This window comes from Polypterus senegalus, chromosome 2 (genome assembly GCF_016835505.1).
Source record: "Polypterus senegalus isolate Bchr_013 chromosome 2, ASM1683550v1, whole genome shotgun sequence".
Taxonomy (NCBI): Eukaryota; Metazoa; Chordata; class Cladistia; order Polypteriformes; family Polypteridae; genus Polypterus; species Polypterus senegalus.
The window spans coordinates 118,151,990-118,179,543 of NC_053155.1; the positions used below are offsets into that span (position 1 = coordinate 118,151,990).

Consider the following 27,554-nt stretch of genomic DNA (forward strand, 5'->3'; position numbering starts at 1 on the left):
ACTAGCAAATATTTGAGGGCCAATTTCAAATTTATTTTGATGTAGCTTCAACTGGAGTATCTGAAATGTATGTGTTCATTGGTATTTGGCTTGGCGCTCTGAGCCCTTTGAACCAGTTTTACAGCATGGCAATTTTTCTTTGAATTAACATATCTAATCAAATCAAAATGTATTAAACAGGTGTTTAAAGAAGGTTGTTTACTTTATACATAAAATATATGTTGTCGTACCTTGCATAACAGAATAAACTTTATGGCACTATAACAATTCAATACATTTATGGTCACTACAGTATTTGGATTTAATAATCTTCATGTATGAAAAGGCTGACTCACATAAATAAGTAGAGCCGAATAATGCAGTCAAGGAGGTAGCACATTTCCTCATATTTGGGTACTTTTCCTCTGTGAGTAAGTTTCAAAACTGTCCAAGAGCCCCAGACTTCAGCTGAATGTCATCCTGTAGTGTCAAAATCTCATTTTCCACTGTAGAGGAGTTTTAGGTGAAACAGTGTTGCAATTTCTGATGCGAGTGAATCACCCTCAACATCTTCCCTAAATGGATAGCACTTAAATGTAGCAATTGGCTCAAGTAAAGCTGAGTCTTGAAACCGTTTGTCAAAGTCCGACAGGCAATTTTCAATCTGCTCTGTGTAGCGTATGCTGTCAAGTTGCGCACACGCCTTCCATTGCGTCTCCAGCTCTGATGCGAGGTTTTGGATTTTCCCCAAATCAAGGCGCTGCAGCTTTGAGGACAGATGTTACATTTTTCGTTTGAAAGCATTAACTGGGCTAATCATATTGACCATGGAGTTCTCTTTTCCTTGCAGCTGTAAATTAAGCTCATTCAACATGTCGGTCAGATCGGGGAAAAAAAATGCCAATTCTAGCGGCCATTGATCATTATTAAGTTGCTTGTATTCTGCATGTTTAATGACAAGGAGAAACTCCCTTTTCTCTGGCTAGGGGTCTTGAAATCTCAGCAGGAATTTCTCTCTAGCCATCTGTCTCAACGAAGGCCTCTTTTTATCATCTCTCCATCTTGGAAGGACTTCTTATGCTTAATGATCGAGTAAATCACCCGGAACGATGCTTCGGTGTGTCTGCCTTTACTTTTGAATTCAGCCGAGTGAAAAATGTCAGCTGTCTAATTAACTGCGATTTTAGTTCCCTCTCCTTTCTCTTTCTCAGATCGCTTTTCGGAAGGAAGTCAGTTTTATAGTTTTTATGAACAGTTCAAAAGTGCCTTTCCACATTTTCCTTCTTTGGAACAGCAATGATAGATTGACAGATCAGACAAACACACTTCGATTGTGCAATTGTGAGAAAAACAATCTTCCTCCAATTCCATATCCAGCCCATTCCCTCCCCAAACAATTTTTTTAAAAAAAATCCCTTCTTTAGTCAATATAAATTGGAAGGCTCACTTGATCACAGCTGGAGTTTTGCAGTAGCTTGCGAGTTTGATCGTGCGTGCGGGATGACCAGTGTGTTAGAAGAAAAGAGATCTCAGACTGGTTGCCCTGTATGTCAATCAAGTGGCAAATGCCATAGGGAGGATATATGATAGACTGAGTGATTGCAACGTGATTTACCGGTTGATCGCAATCGACGCATTGGACTCCCCTGGTCTATGGTATCAAGTTTATTGGTTTAATCTATTTGTGAATAGAAGTGGAATGACAGCCACACATATAACAATTAAGGAAATAGTTGAAATGAAAAATTTCTCTTTAAATTCGTCATCATTTTGATCTACTGCAGTTTGACTTCTCTAACTAATCCATTATTTTAAAAAGCAGTATCTTTAACATACTTCAGAACTGATTAATAACAGCATTGAGGTAGATTTCTTGCATTATTGCTGATCATCACTTTTGCTGTTTTGTCTAAATGGCTGATTTATGTGGTTGACTGAGTAGTGTCTTACATTTATATCCAATGTTCCCAGAAGAATCTCATGCTAATGATTTCAGAGTGGAAAAATATTTAACAAGCATTTTAGAACGGCATATGAGACTTAGTCAAATCATTATGACCCAGAGCCCAAACAGTCGAAGTAATGAAAAAATGTAGACTCTTAAACAGCAAAGAGGTTCAAGGTTCAAGCGAGTACTGCCAGGAACAAGCACTTAATTTTTTTTAAGATGTTGAGGGTGTAGCCCATATTGATTGGCTCAAATGATCCATTTAATCAGTTAAAGTTACACTTTTTATGTACTGAAATTGGAATGAAAGCTGTCAGTCATCCACAGTTTGCAAAGGCTATTCTGTGAAACAGTGGAATAGTGATGCCACATTTACCCATTTCTCTTGATCCTACCCCATGTGACAACCACCCTTTCCCCACTCAGAAGTGCTGCCTCCATGGGGCACTTTATACCTATGAGGATGTCATCAAAAAAAGTAGTTTTACAAGCAAGACAAAACATTTTATGTTTAAGAAGGCTGTGACATACTATTGGATTCATGGCAATAATTCTGAAAATTAAAATGTATTTGTTTTTACTGGTTTTTATCTACATATATCAGATTCAGAACATTTTAAACTGCTCTTGCCTGATTGGATGATATTAAGGAGTCCCTTCAGAAACTTGCACCCAGAATCACTCATGGAGATAAAGATGTCACAAGAATTGATACTTGGGTACCAAGTTAATATCAAAATTTAGAAAATGTGACAGTAGTAGTATTTTTTTAATACAGTATTGGTAGTACCAAGTAAAGGTTACAGCCAAATTCATATCTGACTGGAAGTAGAGAAATAACTAATGAATATGCACCATCTGTGAGGGAAATTATGAGAAAAAACTGTTTGAAAATAGCTGACAGTGGTGATGTTACAGCACCACAAATAGTAACACGTTTGAAAAGAAAAATAGTAAAACCTTGGACCACAGAAAGCATCAGCAATAGGGGGAGGTGGAGACACAAAGATTTTTGTAAGTCTGTGTATTATAAGTGTTAACAGTAGTAGCGGTATTTGGTAATGTTATGAAGATGACCATTATATTTGGATTTTTATTTACCTTGAATCACATCTATATATTGGCATCAAATTAAGATCTATCTTGTCATAATTTGGCTTTGAATAAATCTGTACTTTATAAGAAACAGTAAAGTTACTACAGTAATTTAGTCACTCAAAACTCCTTCATTGACTGATGCTGTATTCTGAAGGATAGCAACTCAGCATAGGCTACAAAAATAAACACGTAATTGGTATGAAGCCCTTCATTCTATTTTTTTTGTGGCATAGCTTTATCACTGGATCATAAATAATGGCTCAAACCAATGTATGCGAAAGCAGGAAACAGATCAAACCTGGCAAAACATCTGAATAGCCGACACCTTGTTCTTTATACAAGGAATGCGTTTCAGTTTATGCTAGTTATTTTAACAACTTGTATCACACGGTATTGTTAAAGGGTTTTTATCCATACAATCACGCTTTGCTTTTATTTTTGCTTTAAATGACTGCTGTTTTATTTCTTTGTAAAAAACCAAATGTGTTGACAGCAATGACCCTATAAGCAAATGCTGCATATGTTTGACATGGCCAAGTTATATGGTTGTTTTACATTATAGTTTGTTGAAACACCCTTAACATTTAGTTAAAATTCAACAAATTATCACAATATTAATTAGGTTTTTAGAGGCAAAAGTAGTTTGTCACTGTGTCAGTAAATGTTAACATTTAATTGCACTCAGAGTTCACAAAACATGTCTAGTGTGGCAGACTGCAGAAGGCATCATTGTAGAGAAACCTTGACTTGTTTTTCTAGCCTAATAGAGATTTATTTTTACTGTTCCTGACAGTGTTCTTTTTGGATGTTGTGAACTCTAAACAATCTAATCATTATATCAGTTCAAGACCGTTTTCCCAGAATTTAAAATGTAGAAAATCAAGTTTTAAATTCAGATGTGTTCATATTTAGTGGACAAACACCGTGATTGCACAAAATGATCATGGTGTTTTATTGTGGTAATTTACAACATCATTTAGTTGGTGGTGTTTGTATCCATATATTTGATTTTTTTCATGGTGCTTCTAAGGCTCCGCATAAGAGACTGTGCATTAGAAAGGTTCATTATATTTTGATGTTTATGAATGTCAGTACTTGTTAAGTTACATGATAGTTCAGTACCTATTTGAGGGCTGTACCATTTTAAATCTGTTGTTACTGTTAGTATTAAGAGCATAATTGTGTCCACTTGATTAATATAGGTACTTTTTACTAAAAAAAAACAAAACAGCGGTTATCTGCTTGGGTGCTGCAAGTTATCTTTTTTTGTCAATGAAGAAGAGCAAGTTCAATAGAATTTCTGTTTTTGCTGAGGTGTTGGATAGGTATTGAATACTGTGAAATGTCACTGGTGTTGGTATCAGCAATGAAAATTCTGGTGTTGTAACATCCTTCTTTACAGTGAAAACAAAATTTCAGCATAGTCTCCCATAGAGGTCAGCATTTGCTTGCAATGAGGGACTGATTTTCAGAGATGTGTGTGGGAGCTAGAGTCTGGGAAATTAAAATAAAATTTTAAAACAATGTACATTAATTCAAAATTTGAGTCATTTACCTAAGCAGTTAGGATGCATGCATATACTATCTCGTGTATAGCCTTCCCAAGATTGCAGAGCCCAGACACACCCTTACATCCACAGTAGTGGAAACGGCATTAAAAAAAAGAGTAAAAGACTGCATAATTCACTAAAGGGAAGTCTGACATTTGGCAGACATTTTCAATTGTTATTGAAGATGATGGCAACCAACTGCCATATGCTTGCCACAGCAAATGTGCGAAAGTATTAGCATAGAGTGCACACAAGTCAGCCACCTCAGGTGTAAAGCACCATGTGTGTGCAGTAATGGAAGGTCAAACTAAACTGATATACTTGTCAAATCTGGCAAAAATAACAACTAACACTAAAAGCAAAGCACTGCGTAAATGTGAGGATCTCGTTTGCCAAGGATTTAAGGTCTTAAGGTACATTATCTGTTGAGGGCTATATTCAGCTTGAGCAGTTCCTGGATGACATAGCAGACAACATTTGAAAATGTGAAGTTCACTAATGGCAAATAAGGTTGTCTTTGTTACTGAGCAAAAACATGATCAATGCCTTGGGCGGCTACACATGGAGAAAGCACCTGAAGTTGCACAGCTTCTGGCTAGTGTAAAAAAGTTTGTCAGGTATTTCAAACCGACAGCAAGGCACGCTTACAAGGTCACTGAAACAGTCCATGGAGACAAGATGGAACATTTATTTTGTTATGCTGGATTCAGTAATACAGCGATTTAATGATTGGCCGTATCAACAAAAGATATCTTTTTCTGAAACTGTTCAAAATGTATCAACTTATTTAGAATCTAGTACTTCCATGGGCAGTGAGGTGCCGACAACTGAACCTGTACTTGGTGTAATCGCATCTGTTTATAGTCGATGTCTGAATGAACTTGTCTGCTCTACAAAATTGCAATATTACTCAGCCTAAAGCTTCTCCTTCTATATCTTTTATTTATTTATTTATTATATAAATAAAATCTCAGGGGAAGAAGATTGCAAAGACACAGAAACAAAGTGAAATTTGTAATAATTTGTAATAATCGTGTCTTAATGCATCTGTGCTAAATCAAAGAGTGCAGTGAAGTTCACTGGACAGCTGTTACTGCCGTGTTTCCCTTTGGAGCTAGTAAGCAAATGAGGAGATGCCTGTACATTCACAGTGCTTTGCTTGGTACTGTGAGCTGTTTAAAAAAATATATATAAAAATGTGTTTATCTCCAAATACTAAAAAAGCTTATGTTTTAAGTAAAAATTAATATTGTGTGGCTTATACATTGACAAAACCTACCTTCAATGTCAGAATGTCAAATTTTTGTGGAATGAATAGTAATTATTAACATAGATCATACTTGATCACCATATGGAATAGTAAGTGTTTGCCTGTTTACTGAACTTTAACAAGACACATTGCTGAAACTGCTCTTTTCTGATATTATGTGAAAGAGATATGGAGACTCCTTCTCAGAAATTCTCAGATCAGAGATCTTTAGTACTGCTGGAGTGAGCATTTTATTGGTTCCACGGGATAATCCACCCATTTAAGTGAAAGAGAGTAGTTTATTGCCTCTTATTTTGATCAGTGATTTCCCTTACTTATGGTTCTCCAACTTTTGTGTATTCATTTTTTTTGAGATTGTGTTTATGTTCCCATATTACATATGTACCTCTCATTTGAGGAATGTGTTTTTATCTCCCCATAGATGATCATTGGAATGATCAGTATTCATAAATGTAAGTCCTTCCATACATGAATCACATACATAGGTTAGCACCCATCTTTAACAAAGACTCAGAATAATCACCTTGTCCATTGTTCCTTGTTACTTACTATTTTTCACCAGTTGAAAAAAAAGGCTAAAAACAAATAAACGGGTCAAATCGACTACATTTGACAAACTGCTTCATAACTCCCTTGCATGTGCCATAGTAGAGCACAGCGAAAAGGCAAACATGAAAATTGATGCTGCACATTTGAAACCCCACTGCCCAAAATACAAAGGAAAAGTTTTTTTTTTTTTTTTTAAAACGTCAGTTATTTTTCCCAGTTAGGCTATACATTAATTTGCTCCATAAAATTGTTTTCTAAAGTGAAACTTTTTTATATAAATTTAACAAATTCCTTTGTCTGTTCTTGCATCTTATATTGGGTCTTTGTTGAGCACTGCATCCTTATTTGATAGAAAAAGCCTTAGAACTTACCAGATATATCCGGTTTAGAGCAGCAGGTTTTTGATTTAAGAAGATGTGCTTCCACATTTATGAGGCATCCTTATTATAATGTAAGGAAACAAGAAATAATCATTTTACCACGATTTCCTGGTCCTGTTTTCTGAAAGTAAGGATATATTTGCTGGCAATGCAACACCAACCAAACACCCCCAAACCATTCTGTTTAGTTGTTTTACATAGGTTATGAAGTGAGACAAACAAGATGCACAGTGAGTAGCAGTGTATTGGATAGAGCTCATAGGAGTTCCATTGTCTTTGGTACACAATCTTAAACCTGAACTGATTACAGTACATTGTATTTTTAATAAAAGCCTTAGGTTTTTTTTATTATTATTAAAGAGCCAAGCCACTTTTGCCGTGTCATATCATATATGTACATGATCAAAGAAAAAGCTAGAGTGTATAATAGGGCTAATTATTTTTACATTTTTTTTCATGATAATTTGCTCTTGTTGCTGCTATATATAGTAATCAAGGAATTGAACATGGTGTTTTGAAATGATTAAATTAAATGACCCTGATAAAAATCAATCTGTAAATACTGCAGACTTTATGTAGAACCTGCCAGTGTGAGGCAGCCCACTCTGTATGTTAAACATCCTTTACTGAAATTGCTGAAATTTACTCTGATTAAACTTAGGTGAATTGGAGTTGCTAAATTGGCCATGGAGTATGTTTGTGTGTGTGTGTGTGTGTGTTTTGCCCTGCAATGGACCGATGCCCTTTATAAGGATTTTTCCTGCTTTGAATCCAGGATAGGCTCCAGCTGGATCACCCTGGATAAAGGGGTTAAGACGATGGATGGATGGATGGATGGAGAACTTGAAGAGGGCAGTAGGCACTGATACGCTGTAACAGCTTTCTGTAATTCAAGCACTGCATGAATGACTATAATGTCTGTTTAGTTCATGTCACTTAATTGTCTGTTAAGTAAGCATAATAGTATCTCAGTGAAGCACACACATACTATATTAATGTATGTGTATGGCAGTGTCTTCCTTATAGTGAAAGAATATATATGATCATAAATGTGGTTTTATATATATATATGTATATATATATATGTATATATATATGTATATGTGTATATATATATGTATATGTGTATATATATATATATGTATATATATATATATATATATATATATATATCTCTATATATATATATATATATCTCTATATATATATATATCTATATATATATATATATATATATCTATACATATATATCTATACATATATATATATCTATACATATCTTTACTAATAAAAGGCAAAGCACTCACTGACTCACTCACTCACTCACTGACTCATCACTAATTCTCCAACTTCCCGTGTGGGTGGAAGGCTGAAATTTGGCAGGTTCATTCCTTACAGCTTCCTTACAAAAGTTGGGCAGGTTTTATATCGAAATTATACGCGTAATGGTCATAACTGGAAGCAGTTTTTCTCCATTTACTGTAATGGAGATGAGCTTCAACGCCGTGGGGGAGTTTCGTGTGACATCATCACGCCTCCCACGTAATCACGCAGTACATAGAAAATCAGGAAGACCTCAAAAAGCGCTCAAGAAAACATGCATTATATAATTGAGAAGGCAGCGAAACAATAAGAAGCGGCGAGTGACATATACAACCATATTCATGAGTTCTGCTACTTGAAACAAAGCCGATGTAAACCTACACTTTAAATTAAGTTCATAGACAGGCTGCCGCTGGCGTTTGTAATTTAGTGCCTGCCCATATAAGGCCGTCCGTCAGCGGCAATCCAATAGCAAACTGCCACGGGTAAATATTCACGGGTGAAGGACTGTGCTTATGGAGAGGAAGATGAGATGGTCAGGGTGGTGTTTGACACAAACTCAGCGAAACTGCGAGAGAAAGTTTTAAGTGCCAGGACTAAGGTAACATTAAATAAAGCTATGGACATAGCACGAGATGGCACCAGCACAGCTGGGAACCTTCGATGCAAGTACACCGAGTGGCTCACGTGAACTGGCGCAGTGCACAGATAAAAGCAACAGTTCCAAAGAGCGCTGAACAAAAACCGAATTACACAATTGAAAAGGCAGCAAAAAATATGAAGCGTCTGTTACAAGCATATTCATAAATGCAGCTACTGTGGAAACAAAGCACACTGTGGAAAAAGTCAATGTCCCGCTAAATGAAGACAGTGTAAAAAAAAACCCGTGCATGCAGTGTGTCAGGTCTCAGATAAAGAAGAAGACGAGCTTTTTATTGATGCAGTAAGAAGCGAATCGATGAATGAAACCTGTCATCTTTACAACGATTGACAAACACGGAATGTAACTTGAACACAACACATCCTACAAATACGAACCTGATTGAAAGAAATAATGATAATCAAATCCTTGATGACAGCAACACTCAGTAACACTCACAAAACAAATACTGTATATTGACAGTCATGTTACGTTATTTTTAAAATGTTCCCTTTTCTTTTCTACCTTTTTAACACACTACTTCTCCTGCGATGCAGGTGTATATATATATATGTATATATATATATATATCCCGCTCTACATACTCGAATAATGGATACTTTATTCGCCATCAATGATTGTTTTGTTAAAGCCTCAGTGTATTCATTAGATGAACGGTAAAAAAGTAAGAGCGAGGGGAGGATGACTCATTGAGGCATGCAGGCTGTAGTCTTGCGTCAACTCTATCTGAATTGCGCGATCACATTTGAAAAAATATATCTTTTCAAGTTCTATTTAGTCCATATGTGTCAAACTCAAGGGCATGGGCCACATCCGCCCGTGTAATTATATCTGGCCCGAGATCATTTTATATACTGTATTATTGTTATTAAAGCCCGGGTATATGAAGCGCTGGTAACACAATAAACTACAGATCCCATAATGCAGCGCTTCAGCTGCCTTGCCGAACACTTACCGCTTACTAGAGTTATTGCGCACTGAGTTTGCACGCTTTGGTGACTTTGAAGAACAAAAAAAGTCTGTCTACATGCGGCTCGAACCTTGTGCATGTTTGGTAGCACATATCTGTGTGAGAAGCTCTTCTCAGTGATAAAGACTAACAAAACAGCACACAGGAGTCGCCTCACTGATGAGCACCTGCAATCCATCCTGAGAATCTCCACAACACAGAACCTCACACCAGACAGAAACGAACTTGTGGCCAAAAAAAGATGCCAGGCGTCCAGCTCTAAAATGACATATATATATTTTTTTAAATAATTCTGTTGAAGCATGGTTGAAAACTGACTTTTGTCAGATTAAAGTTATTTCTGTGACCATTTTGAGTTTTTCTTTCATTGACTGAAGGGTACCAACAATTTTGTCCAGGTATGTGTATATATATATATATATATATATATATATATATATATATATATATATATATATATATATATATATATATATATATATATATATATATATATATATATATATATATATATATATATATCTATTTATATATATCTCTCTCTATATATATATCTCTCTCTATCTCTCTATATATATATATATATATATATATATATATATATATATATATCATCATAGCGACACTCATAACAGTGACAAAACAATTACATTGACAATCATGTTACGTTACTTTCAAAATGTTTTCTTTTGTTTCTCTTTCCTTCTTTAACACACTACTTCGCTCCGCTCCGTATTTTGCTATATAATATAGATAGATAGAGATATATAGATATTTAGATATATTTGAGAGCAACACTAATATCAATGACAAAACAATTACATTAACAATCATGTTACGTTATTTTTAAATTTTTTCCTTTTCTTTTTCATACCTTCTTTAAAACACTGTAGTGTGTAGAATTCTGAGAAAAAAAATTAATTTAATCCATTTTGGAATAAGGCTGTAACATAACAAAATGTGGAAAAAGTGATGTGCTGTGAATTCTTTCCGGATGCACTGTAAATTGTACTTGAATCATTTTTTTTTTAGATTATACTTTTTTTTTTTTTTTCTTTTCTTGAGTGGTTTAATTTTACTTGTTTGCCTAAGTAACAGCGTTTCTACTTGAGTAGAATTTGTTATAGTACTTTATTTCCACACCTGTCGCTGGCCAGTGGAGATCTGCAGCTGTCCAATTGCTAACTAAGCAAGGTCTAAAACTAGTCAATGGAGGTCTGCACCTGGCACTTGGAGGCCTGCAGCTAGCCAATGTAGATCTGACATTAAGCAATCAAGATCTGCAGTTTGTCAATGAAGAACTGACATTAACCAATAGAGGTCTGAAACTTTCCAAAGTAGAACTGACATTAACAAATGGAAGTGTACAGCTGGCCAGTGGAGATCTGCAGGTGACACAGATCTACAGATGGCTTGTAGAGGTTTGCCAGTGAAGGTGTACAGCTGGACAGTGGCGATCTGTATTTGGTTAGTGTAGATCTGATTTTAACCAGTGGGTATATGCAGCTGGCACATTTACATTTGCAGAGGACTAATAAAGCCTGTAGCTGTCCAGTTGATATCTGTATCTGATTGTTTGCTTCTTTGTAGTAGAGGTGTGCAGGTGATTAGTAAAGGTCTGCAGCTGGCCAGTGTAGAACTAACATTAACTAAAGAAGATAGCAAATAGCAAATTAATATCTGCAGCTGGCCAGTGGGGGGGTCTGCAGATGTCTAATAAAGGTTTGCCACCAGTGGTGCAAAGTAACGAATTACGTTTTCTTTAATTATTGCTCTTGAGTGGATTTTGTAAGTGTTTGTACTTTTTAAAGTGTTTTTAAGTGCAAATAATTTTAACTCTTTATAAAGTGTATTTATTTAGTAATAATTCTACTTTGTTACATTTTGAAAGCGTGTTGACACTAATAACAATTTATTGCTAATTTTTTAAATAAACAATGAACTAGGGATGTTGAAGTCCAAGAAATTTGGTCATCTATCCATTATCCAACCTGCTATATCCTAACTACAGGGTCACGGAGGTCTGCTGGAGCCAATGCCAGCATTTTTTTAAAAAAAATAGGAAGTGAGCAAACATTTACACGTAAATCTGAATTTATTAATGTCAAATTACAGCAGCTCAAAATCGTTATTTAATATTCATCTTATATTTGACACATTCTGCTAAGTACTAGAAGATCACATGGACTGCACCATGCCTATAGAATGTCTTTTATCAAGCCACAGAGTGTTCTAAACATTGAGACCTGGTGTTTGAGATGTGTAACATTCACTCTCTTGTTTGGTATTACAGTCTCCTTTTTCTGGTTTTGCCCAATCACTGTGCAAATGCTCTCTCTCTTGCTCGCTTACTTGGTGCTGGGCAGGCACAGAGTGGCGAATAATTTCTGCCTTTGTTTGTTCACTTTGCTCGCCCACCCCCGGGTTTGGTTTCCCCCGATATACAATTTAAAGAGATTGTTATTTTCATGGGAATTGTTACATATGCATTATTTTCACTTTTACTTGAAAGAATCTCATGTTAAAAGTCTCCGTCTCACGGGACTTCATACCGCAACAACATTTTTAGATTCTTTTAATTCTCGCTGACAACATGAATTAAACGATCTACAAGTCTCCGACTTAAAGTTTAAATCCAAACAATATATTCAATCTCTTTTTTCGCTAATTCTGTTATTTCACCAAGTAATAATTTCCATTTGTTTGCTCTAATGTGATCTTTCCTATCCTTTTTTTGAGACTTTGGAATTTTTGTACTTCCATAATCTCTAACTTTCTGTGCAGGCACGCTAAGGGGATGCGGTTGGATCAGCTGCTGTCTTTCTGCTGCTGCTTGCGATTTACTTTTTTTTTCTTTTTGCGCTGCGCGTCGATCATTTAAAAGTCTGTACAGCAACTGTCCTTTTGTCTTGTGGGACATCAAAGTGTCTTCTGAGAAGATCACGTCTCGTCTCCCTCCCAAGATTTTTTTTTTTTTTGGAGAGATGACAACTATTTACACAACATAGAGTAAGATAGTCCTTACTTTACATGTGCAACTCTTGCTGCTCATGCTTAAAATCCGTTTTGAGCATCTTAAAAGTATTGATCACTTTCTGGAGGGATTCCACATCTTATAAATCAGAGATCCTAAACAAATGCTATATTGCTGCTACAACTAAGAAGAAAGAAAAAAAAACTGTTAGAGCACACGCCCTTTAGTTTTATACAGAGTGTTTTAAAAGCTCACATGATTTTTCCCTTACAAAAACTAAAATGTTGAACAATATACTGTTCTGCACACCACTAGCATAACAACATGCAGGATAAGCAGCCCAGCTGCAATTTACCCCATTAATATTTAATATAGTTAAAGCAACATGTTCTCAGAGACGTCGACAACTGTTTTAAGTGATCAATTTACATTTATTATCGTACTTGTCTGAGAAAGTTTTGACACCTTAGTCTGAATACCCATACAGCACATGCCTGTATTTCATTCTCACTAGGGTACACTTTCTCTGTACTTAGTTTTCACTGCTTCAAATCTAGCCTCACTTCTTCTTCCTTGCCTTTGTTATAAAAGGAGCATCTGCCAGTGAGATAGCATTTACTGATTTAATCAAGTCTTGATCTGATTATTGTGTGTCATTAAAGTGCACAAAGTAAGTGAATCTAGCAAGGAACAGTTTCAAAACTGTTTTATCTGGGTCTATCACAGGTCACGTTGTTACACATCACTGGATTCAGTTGTGCAAATTTGATTTATAGAATCAACCTGCAGTTTGACAAGAAGGATATGTTGAAACCTTGTGTTGTCATAAAGCATGCAGTGATTTGGGGTAATGATAGGTGGGGGTAGGGTTTACATTCAAACATTTTTTCCCCCCTAACAGCTGTCAGCCTCCAATTGGTTAAGCATTGAAAGTTTTTTTTTTTTTCCCCTCACAATAATAAAAAGATCATTTGAAATGCCATTTGGCATGTAAATCATCATGATATAGGTGCACAAAGTGTTTTGGTAAATGACATATTTAGGTTAGGTTCTCGGCTAAAGCAGAATTGGCACCAAGCCTTATCCAAGCAGCCCCAAACCCCTCCCTCTCACTTCTTCTGTCGACTCTCACAATGATGAGTTGTGTGTAAAATATGTACAATAATGCACTTCAGTCTTTAAGGGTGACACCCTGCAGTCTTCAGTTTTATTTATAAGTATGAACATGCTGTGACTTATGAGTAGAGCCACCTACCCCTGCTTTAATATCAGTTGTCAGTATACATAAGTATCTGAACATACAGCCCCAAACTCTGGCCCACTCTTCATTTACATTTATGGGCTTGTTTCAGTCTCCTAGAAGTAACCACCCACCATTACATTGTGGCATCATGTACCCTTCAGCCAGGCTGGACAGTAGGTAAATCTCTGTATATAGATCCAGTGTGTTGGCCCCACCTCAAATCTCATGTGCCGTAACTTTATTTTCTTAATGTGGAGATAACCTGGATGATGTCGATGTTAGCAGACTCTTTTATAAAGTATAGACTAGACATCCCTGTCCAAACTTAGTAGAGATGTTCAGTCTCAAGGACATAAAACTTCATTATGTGGTGTAAAAAAAAAAAAACTTCTTTCCATAAACTGTGAAATTATTTGTATTCATTCTTTCTGAAACTTTTGAAAACGTGATTTTTTTTTTGAAGTGTTTAAAATAATACAGCATAAATAATACAATTAATAACTTGTTGGTGTTTGAAAGATAACCATAGTAAATTCTGATAGCCATAGAGAGGTGAATGAACAGATACAGAAACAAATGATGGATCTGTTATTTGTAATAATGTTTGAAAAAGACAACATATCACCTGTTTTAAAAAATTCTGGATGTCCATTGCTCTAAAAAAGTTAAAATTGCGTTCATTCCTTTTATAGTTTAGTAATATATATCAAGTTATGGTATTCTAGCTATTGAATGTTCTGCACTACAAAATATACCTTTTGACAAAGTAGTTGCTAGCTTATACTGTATTTAAGGGGTTTTTACTAGTTTAATAGAGTTTAAGGCAGTTAAGAAACTAACATCACATAAAATTGCACATTTTAACTTCAAAAACTTTCACAATTAAGCATGCTGAAGTTTTTTGAAAGATGAATATGCTTAAATGTCAAACAGTGTTTTAAATTCCAGTATTAATGAATTACAAAAAAAAAAAAATGATGAAAATTATTTTACCATAGACAACTCAATGATTCTGTACTACACTCTATACTAATAAAAGGCAAAGCCCTGACTGACCCACTCACTCACTCACTCACTCACTGACTCATCACTAATTTTCCAAGTTCCCGTGTAGGTAGAAGGCTGAAATTTGGCAGGCTCATTCCTTACAGCTTCCTTACAAAAGTTGGGCAGGTTTCATTTCGAAATTCTACACGTAATGGTCATAACTGGAAACTATTTTTCTCCATTTACTGTAATGGAGTTGAGCTCGAAAGCTGTGGGGGTCGGAGTTTCGTGGGACATCATCACGCCTCCCACGTAATCCGTGAACTGACTGTCAGCAGGGGCGTAGAAAACCAGGGAGACCTCCAAAAAGCGCTGAAGAAAACATGCATTATACAATTGAGAAGGCAGCGAAACAATAAGAAGCGAGCGAATGACATATACAACCATATTCATGAGTGCTGCTACTTCGTAAACAAAGCACGGTGTAAACCTACAGTTTAAATTAAGTTCATAGACAGGCTGCCGCTGGCGTTTGTCATGCCCACGGGTAATCGCGGGATACAAGTTTAATGAGAGGCGCGGGATATAAGCGAGTTTTGATCACTTTGTAACTAAGTTAAAATTGCAGGTGAAGGGGTGTGCTTTTGCAAATTCCGAGAGACTGTGTTTGTGGGGGATTGACAGTTAAGGCGGGTGGGAGTCACGTTATCATCTCCCCTCCCATTCACCTCATTTCGCTCTGAGCTGAGCTCTGCAGCTAACGCATGCAGTGTTACGGAAGCGACTTTGTGACGCTGCCACCAAATACTCACAGAAAAATCCACAAGTTAATACACACGCTGTGATTGCATGATGCATGATTTCCTGGTACACCGATTACATTGATCAGCGCTTCCCGATTCATTTTAACCTCGCACCCCCTTGGTTTGATAAGAAGTATGAAAAAATATGAGGTTAACACAGAAAAACAGATCAACAATTGAAGCTTTATGAATAATTGATTCGCCATCAATAATTGTTTTGGTAAAGCCATACTCAGTGTAATCCTCCTTCCATTTTATAATTTTTTAGCCATGATTAAATGAACGGTAAAAAAGTAAGAGCGAGGGTGACTTTTTCAGGCAGGTGACAGCACAATAGCTTGAATTTGGATATAAGTAGGTTCTATTTAGTCGCCAGAAATATCTTTGCTAGGAATGGAAGTTGAATTTAGTCTTTAAATTTCTATGGTAAAGAAAAAGTTATGGAATGATGACTACATTTAACTATATAAAGTCAAATCTTGATTATATAAAGTCACTGTCGGAATAAAGTCAAAACTTGAATATATAAAGTCAGCGTCAGTATATATAGAGTCAAAACTTGAATATATAAAGTCATTCCCAAATATATAAAGTCAAAACCTGAGTATATAAAGACAGCGTTGCAATATTTCGGAATATATAAAGTAAGTGCTAGAATATATAAAGTCAAAACTTAAATATATAAAGTCAGCGTCGAAATATATAAAGTAAGTGCTGGAATATCCATCCATTTCCCAAACCCGTTGAATCCGACCACAGGGTCACGGGGGTCTGCTGGAGCCAATCCCAGCCAACACTGGGCGCAAGGCAGGAACCAATCCTGGGAAGGGCACATGTATCATTTTCAAAACATTAACCGAACAGTGTTTTTTTAATTTATTTTTCTGAATACGTTTTTGTTCAATTAGTTCAGTTCAGAGTCGTTTCAATCAAAAGATTTTGACTTTGACTTTATATATTCAGGAATGACTTTATATATTCTGACGCTGACTTTATATATTCAGGTTTTCACTTTATATATTCAAGTTTTGACTTTATATATTCATATATATATTTTTTTATATATATTTATTTTTATATATATATATATATAAATATATAAATATATATATATAAATAAATTAAATAAATATATATATTTGAATATATAAAGTCAAAACTTGAATATATAAAGTGAAAACCTGAATATATAAAGTATATAATGAATATATATATATCTATACTAATAAAAGGCAAAGCCCTCACTCACTCACTGACTCATCACTAATTCTCCAACTTCCCGTGTGGGTGGAAGGCTGAAATTTGGCAAGTTCATTCCTTACATCTTCCTTACAAAAGTTGGGCAGGTTTTATATCGAAATTCTACGTGTAATGGTCATAACTGGAAGCAGTTTTTCTCCATTTACTGTAATGGAGATGAGATTCAACGCCGTGGGGAGTTTAGTGTGACATCATCCGCCTCCCGTAATCCGCAGTACATAGAAAACCAGGAAGACCTCAAAAAAGCGCTCAAGAAACCATGCATTATATAATTGAGAAGGCAGCGAAACAATAAGAAGCGAGCGAGTGACATATACAACCATATTCATGAGTTCTGCTACTTGGAAACAAAGCGATGTAAACCTACACTTTAAATTAAGTTCATAGACAGGCTGCGCTGGCGTTTGTAATTTAGTGCCTGCCCATATAAGGCCGTCCGTCAGCGGCAATCCAATAGCAAACTGCCACGGGTAAATATTCACGGGTGAAGGACTGTGCTCATGGAGAGGAAGATGAGATGGTCAGGGTGGTGTTTGACACAAACTTAGCGAAACTGCGAGAGAAAGTTTTAAGTGCCAGGACTAAGGTAACATTAAATAAAGCTATGGACATAGCACGAGATGGCACCAGCACAGCTGGGAACCTTCGATGCAAGTACACCGAGTGGCTCCGTGAACTGGCGCAGTGCACAGATAAAAGCAACTGTTCCAAAGGCTGAACAAAACCGAATTACACAAGTGAAAAGGCAGCAAAAAATATGAAGTGTCTGATAAGCATATTCATAAATCCAGCTACTGTGGAAACAAAGCACCGCGGTGGAAAAAGTCAATGTCCGCTAAAGGAAGACAGTGTAAAAAACCCGTGCATGCAGTGCGTCAGGTCTCAGATAAAGAAGACGGCGAGCTGTTTATTGATGCAGTAAGAAACGAATCGATGAATGAAACCTGTCATCTTTACAGCGATTGACAAACACGGAATGTAACTTGAACACAACACATCCTACAAATACGAACCTGATTGAAAGAAATAATGATAATCAAATCCTTGATGACAGCAACACTCAGTAACACTCACAAAACAAATACTGTATATTGACAGTCATGTTACGTTATTTTTAAAATGTTCCCTTTTCTTTTTCTACCTTTTTTACACACTACTTCTCTGCGATCGGCGGGTATATATATATATGTATATATATATATATATATCCGCTCTACATACTGGAATAATGGATACTTTATTAGCCATCAATGATTGTTTTGGTAAAGCCATACTCAGTGTATTCATTAGATGAGCGGTAAAAAGTAAGAGCGAGGGAGGATGACTCATTGAGGCATGCAGGCTGTAGTCTTGGCGTCAACTCTATCTGAATTAGCGATCACATTTGAAAAAATATATCTTTTCAAGTTCTATTTAGTCCATATGTGTCAAACTCAAGGGCGGGGCCACATCCGGCCCGGCGTGTAATTATATCCGGCCCGCGAGATTATTTTATATTCTGTATTATTGTTATTAATGGCCCGGGTATATGAAGCGCTGGTAACACAATAAACTACAGATCCCATAATGCAGCGCTTCAGCTGCCTTGCCGAACACTTACCGCGTTAATCAAGTCTACATTATGATGCTGCAAGTTATTGCGAAGCTAGAGTTATTGCGCACTGAGTTTGCACGGCGCTTTGGTGACTTTGAAGAACAAAAAAAGTCCGTCTACATGCGGCTCGAAACTTGTGCATGTTTGGTACCACATATCTGTGTGAGAAGCTCTTCTCAGTGATAAAGACTAACAAAACAGCACACAGGAGTTAAGCCTCACTGATGAGCACCTGCAATCCATCCTGAGAATCTCCACAACACAGAACCTCACACCAGACAGAAGCGAACTTGTGGCCAAAAAAGATGCCAGGCGTCCAGCTCTAAAATGACATATGAGCAAAGACAACTGAATGATTTGATTTGTTATTGCGTAAGAGCGGAGTCAACTGTTTTAACAAACAGCGTATTGCACTGATCTGAAATAGCTGTGTGTGTATATATGTAGATATATATGTATGTATATATGTGTATATGTATAGATATGTATATATATATATATGTTTATGTGTGTGTGTGTGTGTAAATAAATATATATATATATATATATATATATATACACACACACATATACAGTATATATATATATATATATATATATATATATATATATATGACAACACCACTCATCACTCACAACAGTGACAAAACAATTACATTGACAATCAGGTTACGTTATTTTCAAAATGTTTCCTTTTCTCTTCATTGCTTCTTTAACACACTACTTCTCCGCTGCCAAGCGCGAGTATTTTGATATATATTATATATATACTGCTCAAACGAATTAAAGGAACACTTTTTAATCAGAGTATAGCATAAAGTCAATGAAGCTTATGGGATATTAATCTGGTCAGTTAAGTAGCAGAGGGGGTTGTTAATCAGTTTCAGCTGCTGTGGTGTTAATGAAATTAACAACAGATGCACTAGAGGGGCAACAATGAGATGACCCCCAAAACAGGAATGGTTTAACAGGTGGAGGCCACATTCAGCATGAGCAGTTTGGTGGTGGGTTAATGATTTTCTGGGGAGGCATATCCATGGAGGGTCACACAGACTGCTACAGGCTTGACAAAGGCACCTTGGCTGCCATTAGGTATCAGGATGAAATCCTTGGACCCATTGTCAGACCCTATGCTGGTACAGTGGCTCCTGGTGCACGACAATTCCTGGCCTCATGTGGTGAGAGTATGCAGGCAGTTCCTGGAGGATGAAGGAATTGATACCATTCACTGGCCACCACACTTTCCTGACATTACCCAGTCTATATCAGTATAGATATCCAGGAGGATTTCTTTTTCCCATTGAGATCTGATGTGTTTTCAAAGTGTTCCTTTAATTTTTTTGAGCAGTTATATATATATGAGAGAGAGAGAGAGAGAGACAACACCACTCATATCAATGATAAAACAATTACGTTAACAATCAAGTTACATTATTTTTTAAATTTTTCTTTTTCATAACTTCTTTAACACAGTACTTCTCCGCTGCAAAGCGCGGGTATTTTGCTAGTATACTAATAAAAGGCAAAGCCCTCACTCACTGACTCATCGCTAATTCTCCAACTTCCCGTGTAGGTAGAAGGCTGAAATTTGGCAGTCTTATTCGTTACAGCTTACTTACAAAAGTTAAGCAGGTTTCATTTCGAAATTCTACACTTAACGGTCGACAACGTCTGCCATGTTGAACTTTCTTATTTATGGCCCCACCTTCACGAAATTTGGTAGGCGGATTCCCTGCGCTAACCGAATACCGATGTACATACTTATTTCGATGGTATGACGCCACTGTCAGCCGCCATATTGAACTTTCCAACGTCACTAATTCTCCAACTTACCGTGTAGGTAGAAGGCTGAAATTTGGCAGGTTCATTCCTTACAGCTTACTTAGAAAAGATAAGTAGGTTTCATTTAGAAATTCTAAGTGTAATGGTCATAACGGTCAACAACGTCCGCCATGTTGAACTTTGTTATTCATAGCCCCATCTTCACGAAATTTGGTAGGCGGCTTCCCTGCGCTAACCGAAACCAATGTACGTACTTATTTCGGTGGTGTGATGCCACTGTTGGCCGCCATATTGAACTTTTCAACGGTCTTTGTTACTTATGGGCCCATCTTCAAGAAATTTGGTACACGGGTTCCCAACACTAACTGAATCCTACTTACGTACATATATACGTCCATAGCCTGCAGCTCGGTCACCGTGTGAGGCAGCATTGGGTCCCCCATCCCAACGCCTCCCACGTTGTTGGCTGCCTGCCTATATAAGGCCGTCCGTCACTCCAGTCTCTATATTCCCTTCCTTGATTCGCCACAGGATTCACGTCTCCCTGCTGATAACTACAGCCTTCTTATTTAATCCATGGCTTCTCCGCTGTTTTATTGTTTGTTTATTATGATTATAGTTATTGTGTAGGTATTTTAGACTTACTTTACATTGTTCAGGTACCCATTTCCTTTATCATTCCAACCGTACCCCCATTAACATGTCTATCAAGGTGATCACCATCGATCAAAGAACTGTCACTTACCGAGTGGTTTCCATGCCTGGAGATGGCACCTACCTTTTCCATTCTCTTTGTTACATATTGCAGACTCACTGTTGATATCCAGAGGAACATTGTGTCTTATGTATTGAATGACTGGGACAGGTTCAAGGTGTGGACTGATGACGATACAGGAGATAATTATACTACACAAGAGCACTAGAAGAGTGAAATGCTTAAGCCCTTCACCTATGCATCTGCATGTGAATTGATGGCTGCCGCTGAATTGTTCGGTTGTCGCTTTCAAGTATACCGAAATGGCCAAATATTTTACACCTCGGGACAACTGCCAATGCCTCTTAAACATCTTAGATTCAGAGGTGACGATTTCAGTAGTGGACACTTTGATGTTTAGAAATGTTTAAACTCTTAAAAGCTGGATGTAAAGTTATCAATGAAACTGGTTGTATACTTACAACGCTTGACAGATGCCAAATGTCTCTTCAACACAAGTCCTACAAATACTGTCGTAATTGAAACAACCATGAAACTCAAACCGATTATGACAGCAGCAATCCAAGCTGTGAGATTTGAAACAAGATTACTGTTCACATGGCCAACTGTACGTGGCATGGTTAAGAGTAAGCTCAGCACACAGCTTGGTCATATTACAACCGGAGGGCCGAACTCAATAATTATTGGTATATTTTCCCTCAGTTTAAAAAGGTTTAATTTTCTTCTTAATAAAAATTTTAAGGCAGTACTTCGCGAAGCGCAGGTATTTTGCTAGTATATATTTATATATGAGAGAGAGAGATATGAGAACAGCACTCATATCAATTACAAAACAATTACATTAACAATCATGTTACTTTATTTTTAAAATTTTTCCTTTTCTTTTTCATAACTTCTTTAACACACTACTTCTCTGCTGTGAAGCACGGGTATTCTGCTAGTACTGAATATTTGTTAAAATAATGTATATAATATGCAAATATCATAGTAAAATTGATTCACCTCTTTTTTCATTCATATTAAAAAAAAAATACAAACTCTTACCTTTTGAATTCTTGACTATATTTTAATTAATAGGTCTATAAATAAAACAGAAATGCAAAAAATTTTTAGATGGTTTATATTTAGATTTAATGGCTACTAAGCCAATATACTAGTCTCTAACTGAAATAGTTTTATTTAGTGGTAGAATTTTAAGTGTTTACTGCATTGATTTTACTCCTCTAAAACGTATAGGTTTCTGTGCTTCTGACATTTTTTAAGGTTAAATGGCGACACAGTTGCCAGTAATTTAACTGTTAAATTATTGTAATGTATTTTTTGACTCTTTGTATTGTGAGCTGCATATTTAATTCTAACTGTAACACTAGCAGTGTTATTTTCAACTCTTAAAATTTGCTTTTAATATTCTGCTAAAAGTAAGACTCCAAAAAGTTGTCTGTGTTGGTAGGGCTGGGCAATTTGGCCTAAAATCAAAATCTCGATTAATTGAACATTTTAACTCGATTACGATTCATGAACGATTATTTTATTTTTTTATTTTTTTGCCCTCATAGTTCACTGACAAGTTTTGTACAGTAAATATGCTCACATATTATAAGTGAGAGATTTTTGAATGAAGGGTGCATTACGTGATTGTAAAATAATAGGAGACACACTATCTACTATTTGTGATTATTTATTGAACATCAGTGTTGAACAACTGAAATTAAAGCACACATTGCTTAAAACGAACAGTCACTTTGTTCTTATAAAAAAAGTAAAAATAAATAACTTGCACTTTTGAAAACAATATAAATTATTTTCAATGGTTTTCTTATTAAAAGTAGAAAATAAGCAGTATCTCTTCTAAATAAAATAACTTATATATCCTGTAAATAATATTTTAAACAGTGCATTTCTTGCATCTTCTGTAAACAAATATTTTAATGTGCAATGTATCAATGTAAACAACAGATTGTTGTAATGAAAATAGAACTCTCTAAAACACTGTTGCATGAGGTGATCTTAGCGATCTTGTCATGTCAGTATATGAACATGAATTTACTCTAAGTTCTTACTGAGAAACATGAGCATGTTAACCTTTTCAGGTTTCAGGCAGGACCTGAGGCATGTAACAATGTTTCTGCCCGAACTGAAAACCCGCTCTGATTGGGAGCTAGTAGCTGGTATGCTGAGATACATTTTTGCCACCCTACTTAGAGTGGGAAAGTGTACATGATGCTTCCTCCACCAGTCCAGTGGATTTGCCTCACTATCCAGCATGGGGTCACCAAATACCTGCTCATCTCTGCACCAGTTGTCTGTCGTAATGGCTGAAAGGTTTTTTTTTTTTTAGCGAGGTCCCATTCAGAAAGCATATCTTTCAGACCTTGCGCAATCATATCTGCCGTGTGATCGGCTGGAAAATATGCCGTCTCAAGGCATCTCTGGCGCAGCTTCCAGTCGTCGTCAATGTAGTGCAAAGTAAGGCTCAAGAATGGGTCCATCGTCCTACTTGACCAGAGATCAGATGTGGCTGCAAAGTGTTGAACATTTTTCAGTTCAGCAGCTACATTTTTACAACATGTCTTGTACATGTCTGGCAGCGCAGTTTTAAAAAAATGTGATCGCGATAGCACAGTGTATCTTCTGTCGAGAGTTTTAACGAGGTGTTTAAACCCACTTCGCTCCACTGTAGCCAAGGGAGTCCTATCCTTTGCAATGTAATAACAAATAGCGTCAGTTATTTCTTTCCATCTTCTTGAACTCTTCTCATACTGTGTGGCATTTGTGAACGCTTGTGGCACTTGTTGCTGGGCGCTTGTCAGTCTGTTTTTGTTTTTTTTGAGCCATGCACTGTTTATATTCAGTAACATGATTGTGCTTCAAGTGTTGAAACAAATTGGTGGTGTTACCTTTGGGCGTCGAAACTGTTTTTCTGGAGTGTCTACATCTGACTTTTGTTTGATGTCATCCTTACTGAAGCCAAAATGTGTCCAAATGACGCAGACTGCGTTTTTCTTTGGTACAAGCTGCTGTTGTTGCTCAGTTGTGTCAGTGCTTAAGCTCTCCATGCTCGACATGTCGGCGGAATAACGTAACGGAGCGGGGTCACGTGACTCCACACGCGGTAGTGTTTGTAAAGGGAAAGTAATCGAAATAATCGACCTGGAAAAATTTGATCAATTATAGGTTCTGAATGTCGATTTCGATTATTTTTCGATTAATCGCCCAGCCCTACGTGTTGGCCCATTTGAACTGTAAATCCACCACTGTAGGCAAATATTGTTGCGATCAAATTAGTGCCCCGTTGTTTGAACGGATAAGCTACAATAAGAAGTTGCACCATTTTAACAGAAGAGGCTCTCCTTTGCTGCTTAATGCATAGGTGAGGTGCAGTTGCATGTATAACAGCTGTGTTATTTTGCAAACACCTTTATTTTGATGCCACACATAACCAGCAGTGACACCCAGTGTTGATTTTGTTACAGTAATAAAGTACATATTTTGAATTTTTATATTGATTTTAGCGCAAAAATGTACTTCAGACTGTTTTTAGACTTATGTTCAGCAAACTTTAGTTGAGTTTCTCCTAAAGCACTGTTTAAACACGGGGCATCACTTGCGGCCCTGCTGCATAGTTGTGCACCTTCATGGAATAGCTTATTGCCAAATTCTACAGCTTCATGTTCTAGCCAAGAGCTACTGCAGCGGGAATTTGATATCCTTTGCATGTGAGCATAAAATGTACACAGTGAAAAAATAAATTCCAAAATAACAAAGTAGTAATTTTAAAAATACTTTGAATATTCAAGCAAGGGAGATTGCTTTCCAAAAATTAGGTGCAGAAAATGTGGTCTTTAAAAAAAAAATCAGAATTTGCGTGAGTTAGTAAATTTGTTTAGACTTCCTGCAATCCCTGAGTGACAAGAAAAGCACATATAATATAGATAGAATCAATAATTAGTGTTGGTACTGTTGTAAAATTTCATAACTAACATATATCGATAAATTAATATTTTTTCACATTGCTAGACTGCAATCAGTGCTGTCAAATATTACACACTAGCAAAATACCCGCGCTTCGCAGCGGAGACGTAGTGTGTTAAAGAAGCAATGAAAAAGAAAAGGAAACATTTTGAAAATAACGTAACATGATTGTCAATGTAATTGTTTTGTCACTGTTGTGAGTGATGAGTGTTGCTGTCATATATATATATATATATATATATATATATATATATATATATATATACATATCTATACATATACACATACATATACATACACACATACATACACACACATATATATAAACATATATATATATACAAATACATACATATCTACATATATACACACACAGCTATTTCGTATCAGTGCAATACGCTGCTTGTTAAAACGGATGACTCCCGCTCTTACGTGCAAGTCTGCGTGGATATTATGAACTATCGTATTTGTTCAAGTTCTATTTAAATTTTAAATAGAAGGAATTTTTATTTAGTCGACAGAAATATCTTTGGTAGAAATGGTAAAAACAGACAGGAATATTATTCCTGAATAAATCAACTCAAACCTTAAACAACTTATAATATTTTGCTCTCCATAAAAATATATCCTGTCTAAATTATACAAGTTAGAAATAAAGTAAACATTAAAAGAACAAACATTCAAATTTCTTTACTCTTATGTAATTTTATATAAAAAAATAAACTTAGATTTTAAATATCCCAAAAGATTTTGCTCTCCATAAAAATATATCCTGTCAAAATTATACAAATTCAAATATGAACATGCTGCATAACAAAACCTGGAAATATAAATAAAATGTGTTCCTTTCAGCAATAACAAATCAAATCATTCAGTTGTCTTTGCTCATATGTCATTTTAGAGCTGGACGCCTGGCATCTTTTTGGCCACAGGTTCGTTTCTGTTTGGTGTGAGGTTCTGTGTTGTGGAGATTCTCAGGATGGATTGCAGGTGCTCATCAGTGAGGCGACTCCTGTGTGCTGTTTTGTTAGTCTTTATCACTGAGAAGAGCTTCTCACACAGATATGTGCTACCAAACATGCACAAGGTTCGAGCCGCATGTAGACGGACTTTTTGTTCTTCAAAGTCACCAAAGCGCCGTGCAAACTCAGTGCGCCAGTTTATCAGCAAAGTGCGTGTTTGGGAACACCGTAGTGACGACTTGGTTTAACATTACTTGGCAACAGGGAAAGTGGGGCAAGTGGTTGTGTCTCCCATAAAAGCAGCCTCAATTGAAATCACTTTGTGATTGTGCACGGGTAAAAACGTCCGCTGAAGTGTCAGATTCTTATTTAATTCTTCTGCTTTCTGTATCTTCTGCATTGCATTCAGGTTACCCTGATGTTTTGTCTCATAGTGCCGTCTTAGATTAAATTCTGTAATTACAGCCACATTAGCTCCACAAATGAGACACACGGGTTCAGTAAACATATACTCAGCCTCCCATCGGTTTTAAAGGCTCTATTTTCAGAATCAACTTTTCTCTTCAGCATCGTGTGAGCTAGCTTCGCAATAACTTGCAGCATCTTAAGGTAGACTTGATTAACGCGTAACTGTTCGGCAAGGCAGCTGAAGCGCTGCATTATGGGATCTGTAGTTTATTGTGTTACCAGCGCTTCATATACCGGGCTTTAATAACAATAATACAGTATATAAAATGATCTCGGGCGGATATAATTACACCCGGCCGGATGTGGCCCGCGCCCTTGAGTTTGACACATATGGACTAAATAGAACTTGAAAAGATATATTTTTCAAATGTGATCGCGCAATTCAGATAGAGTTGACGCAAGACTACAGCCTGCATGCCTCAATAAGTCATCCTCCCTTGCCCTTACTTTTTACCGCTCATCTAATGAATACACTGAGTATGGCTTTACCAAAACAATCATTGATGGCTAATAAAGTATCCATTATTCGAGTATGTAGATCGGGTTATATATATATACATATATATATACCCGCGTATCGCAGCGAGAAGTAGTGTGTTAAAAAGCTAGAAAAGAAAAGGGAACATTTTAAAAATAACGTAACATGACTGTCAATATACAGTATTTGTTTTGTGAGTGTTACTGAGTGTTGCTGTCATCAAGGATTTGATTATCATTATTTCTTTCAATCAGGTTCGTATTTGTAGGATGTGTTGTGTTCAAGTTACATTCCGTGTTTGTCAATCGCTGTAAAGATGACAGGTTTCATTCATCGATTCGTTTCTTACTGCATCAATAAACAGCTCGTCTTCTTCTTTATCTGAGACCTGACACACTGCATGCACGGGTTTTTTACACTGTCTTCCTTTAGCGGACATTGACTTTTTCCAACGTGTGCTTTGTTTCCGCAGTAGTTGGATTTATGAATATGCTTGTATGTATGAGACGCTTCATATTTTTGCTGCCTTTTCAATTGTGTAATTCGGTTTTGTTCAGCTCTTTGGAACTGTTGCTTTTATCTGTGCAC

At 36.4% G+C, this 27,554-nt stretch overlaps 1 protein-coding gene across 3 annotated transcripts in view; it reads left to right on the plus strand.

Moving 5' to 3' along the window:
* Positions 1 to 27,554, plus strand: part of dyrk1aa (dual-specificity tyrosine-(Y)-phosphorylation regulated kinase 1A, a) — a 214,121-nt gene that overhangs the window by 81,421 nt on the left and 105,146 nt on the right. The window lies entirely within an intron of this gene.